Below are 4006 nucleotides of genomic sequence, written 5' to 3'. Positions count from 1 at the left end.
GGGGGTGGTGGGGGGTGGCTGCTCCCACCCCCGGCAGGGGAGAGCCCAGGAGAGAGCCCTGCAGCTCACCTCGCCGCAGGGACCACAGCAGAAGGCTTTGCAAGGGCAGGAGGGGGACAACCAATGTCGCAGGTCTGTTAGCAGCCGCATCCGAAAGAGGTTCCTCTTCGCTTTCCAGCTCCATCGAGGTTGCTGGGGCGAGAGGCTGCAGCAGGGAAAATAAATAAATAAATAAATAAAGGTGATGTACAGAGACATTTTGTCAACTCTGACAACAGCTTGATTCTGATGTAATGCTAATTCCAGCAGCCAATCTTGAAAATAAAACCAAATTCTACCTCTCTTCCCCGCTCCCCGCAATGCCAATTTATCATAGAATCATGGAACGGTCTAAGTTGGAGGGGACCTATAAGATCATCAAGTCCAACCATTAACCTAACACTACCAAAAGCATCACTGAACCATGTCCCTCAGCACCACACCCCCACCAGAGCAGGGGCACCTCCAGCAGTGGCACAGGACGGCGTCCAGGCGGGGTTGGGATGGCTCCAGAGGGGGAGACTCCCCCACCTCTCTGGGCAGCCTGTGCCACTGCTCTGCCGCCCTCACAGCAGAGAAGGCCCTCCTCAGGTGGAGATGGAACTGCCTCTGGTCACCTTTGTGCCCGTTCCCTCTTGTCCTGTCACTGGGCACCACTGAAAAAAGGGTTTGAAAACCCTTTCTGTGAAGACATTTTTGCTAATATCCAATCTAAACCTCCCCTGGCACAATTTGAGGCTGTTTCCTCTCGTCCTGTTGCCTGTTACTTGGGGGAAGAGGCCGACCCCCACCTCACTGCACCCTCCTTTCAGGGAGCTGCAGAGAGCGATAAGGTCTCCCCTATCATCCAGAGATCTCAGAGTACTTCGTGCAATTGAGTAGATGCCTCTGGGCACAGATGGGAAACTGAGGCAAGCGGGGAAAAAGGTGGGCCCAGGGTCACCCAGAGAGTGAGTGACAAAACCCAGCAGACATCTGGTCTCCAGGCTCCCACGCTCTAACTGTTAACTTGGCTCTGGTCTCCCGCATTCTGCCAGGCAGCGGCAGGATCTGTAGCATAGGTATGCCGTACAGAGAGGAAATCTATTAAAAACCCAACTTTTTAACAGCTTCAGGCAGCTCCCCAAGACTACTCTTAAAACACTGCCCTGGAGTCCCTCTTTGCTGTCTGGAACAAAATATTGACCATTTCTCAAAGAGCTGATTTAATGCGCTGCACACCATGCAGCAGAGAGGGGGCCTAATTTGTCTTGTATCTCCACGTGGCACCGTTCACACCCCACACCCACGCGCCGGCAGAACGGCTTTATTAAACCACCAACCCATCCGCCGCCCCAGCTGCTTCCTGCAGCTCTACCGGGTCCTGCATCTCTCTCAGCGCCTCTCAGAGCCCCGACCGAGCAGCTGGAGCTTCTGCCCCGCTGCGGATTTGTTTCTCTGCTGCAAACCTGCCCTCTTTGTGTTGCCCGGGTTGGAGACGCCCATCCTGCTCCGTTCGTGGCCTCCTCTGGGCTTGCTTACACTGCCTGGCAGAGACTCGGGGAAAATCACCATCCCTGACCCGACCCTCATCTCAGATGAAGACCTAGCCTGCAAGGTCATCCCTTGTTCTACTTTGGCTCAATGTTTTAGGGAGATCCAGGAGCTATTACAATGGGATTGTCAGGGATGGCAAGATGATTTTCCACATACAACTTGTTTCAGGGGTGGTGGGTAACAAATTACCCCAGTTAAACAACCGTAGTCACAGCGGGGGTCTGAAGAAGACCAGGAAGGGAATCCCAAAGGCCGGGCTCTTGCCACTATCCCTATTTCACTCCCATCCATCCCATCTCAGCAAACATCCCAATGCCATGCGTTGCCCATCGCTGACCAGCAGCATCCTGAGACCATTCCCTGCTCAGCTGGAAAGGGCCACGGAGGTGCAGAAGAACTTCAAAGACACCCCTGAAAGTCCACAGCCTCTGCCACGGCAGTGCCAGGGATCAGTTTTAGCATCGCCCACGCTGATCTATCCCTATGCCTTTTCAAAGGCCTGAAGGCACTTAGATCTGCCTACATCTAGAGCCTCCTCAGGAGTGACCACCACCTTAGACCCCCGCTCCGTGTCCTTTCACCAACCTTACGTGAAGTCCGTCGATACCTGTTCATGTTGAAGAGCCTTTTCCACCAGGACAGCCCTGCTGTGGGGGATCACCCCCCCTCCTCTGCTGTTTAAAACAAGCCCAAAGAAAACCGTGACTCCCCAGAGCCGTCACCTCCCTTCCTTCACACTGTCCTCTCGCAGCCATCAACTGTGTCCCCAGCGGCACGTCTGAAAGAGGACACCAAGCAGGTCCAGGTCCTCTAGAACAGCGAAGCAAACGGACTCACCGCCAGACACGTCAGGCGCTGAATTCAGCAGCCATCGGCTGAAGTGCCCCAGCCCCTCGCCGCCCCTCGGCGATTTTCAGTGCCCTCTGCCCTGACCCTCGGCGACTCTCCCAAATGATGTGACTCCCCGGGCAATCCCCCCTGGTCGGTCTTCTCCAACACGCAGCTTTGCTGCCAACATTAAACCAGCAGCCAGCGTGCAGCACTAGTCCCGAGGCTCATCCACAAAAAGCAGCACACGGGCTGGGAGAAGGGCTACCAGTCATTCCTCAGGACTTCTCCCACCAACCAGCTGCCCCAGGCAGCCCTCCAGTCCTCAGGGATGAGGGGGGATCTCCTTAACCCCTGAGCCATCCCCTCACCTTTCAGGAGCTGCTCTTTCTCCCACTCAGCATCAAAGTCCACAGAAAAAAGTACCTAAAGGGGGCCTACAGGAGTACCTAAAGGGGACCCAGTCCCTAAAGGGGCTACAGGAGAGCTGGGGAAGGACTTTTTACTGGGGCATGTAGTGAGAAGACGAGGGGGAATGGCTATAAACTGGAAGAGGGCAGGTTTAGATTAAACATTAGGAAGAAGTTTTTCACTTTAAGGGTGGTGAGGCACTGGAACAGGTTGCCCAGAGAGGTTGTTGAGGCCCCATCCCTGGAGGTGTTCAAGGCCAGGCTGGAGGTGGCCTTGGGCAACCTGGGCTGGTGGGAGGTGTCCCTGCCCAGGGCAGGGGGGTTGGAACTCGATGATCTTCAAGGTCCTTTCCAACCCAAACCACTCTATGATTCTATGATTCTATGAAAACATTGGCTCAGGGCTTGCACCGTGGGTAACATCTTCACCCTCAGCACCCAGACCTTGAAGCAGCCCATCCCTGGAGGCGAAGCACAGTTAGGGGTGTTCAAACGAAGCCCAGCACCACCAGCGTTGCCATCCCGGACCCTCTAGCAGCAGCACTAATGCAGCTGGATCTGGTTGCATCGCTTGCCAGCAGCCTAGAGGGGCCACAGGCTGCGAAGGACTCTAACCAGGGTTTCTGATGGGTTCCACAGTCCTCACAGAGCTGCTGGGAGACCTTTGGGGAGGTACGGGCAGCGCAGGCAGCGGTGGGAAGGGAGCCTGCCTGCTGTGCATACACAATGCCCCAAAGCTATGCGGGTTCTGGGAGCCACCCGCAGCCTTAGGAAACACTGGGCTTATTTAAATGTTTTAAGGAAGTAGAGGGAAAACTGGATTTTATAAAATCCAAATGAGCAGCTGTTGATAAAATCCGAACGAGCAGCTTTCCGCAAAACACCGGCTGCTTGGGCTCTGACCAGACCGATGCAGCCAAACGGGCTTCTCCCTGTCCCCCCGGGGCATCCGTGTCTGCGAGGACGTGCTCCCTTGATAGGGGCACTGGCGCAAGCCAGGTCCTTGGCCCCGTGTCACCCCCTGCCCCAACGCTTACGTCTCCAGAGCTTTGTCACCGAAAGCCTCTGGCGTGGCCGTCCCCTCCTGGCTGCCCCCGAGCCCGGTGGCCTGCGTGTCGCTGGGCTGGGCTACCAACAGGAGCATCCACCACGGCACAAGCCAGCCCCGTGTCGCTGGTGCTCCATGTCACGCC

At 56.0% G+C, this 4006-nt stretch overlaps 1 protein-coding gene across 1 annotated transcript in view; it reads left to right on the top strand.

Moving 5' to 3' along the window:
• The window catches only part of BAK1 (BCL2-antagonist/killer 1), a 47033-nt gene that overhangs the window by 23012 nt on the left and 20015 nt on the right, over nt 1-4006 (top strand). The window lies entirely within an intron of this gene.

The sequence above is a fragment of the Charadrius vociferus genome, unplaced genomic scaffold, assembly GCF_000708025.1.
Source record: "Charadrius vociferus isolate BGI_N301 unplaced genomic scaffold, ASM70802v2 scaffold266, whole genome shotgun sequence".
NCBI classification, from domain to species: domain Eukaryota; kingdom Metazoa; phylum Chordata; class Aves; order Charadriiformes; family Charadriidae; genus Charadrius; species Charadrius vociferus.
Note: the sequence above shows the minus strand (reverse complement) of the source record. Positions and strands in the feature narration are given on the sequence as shown.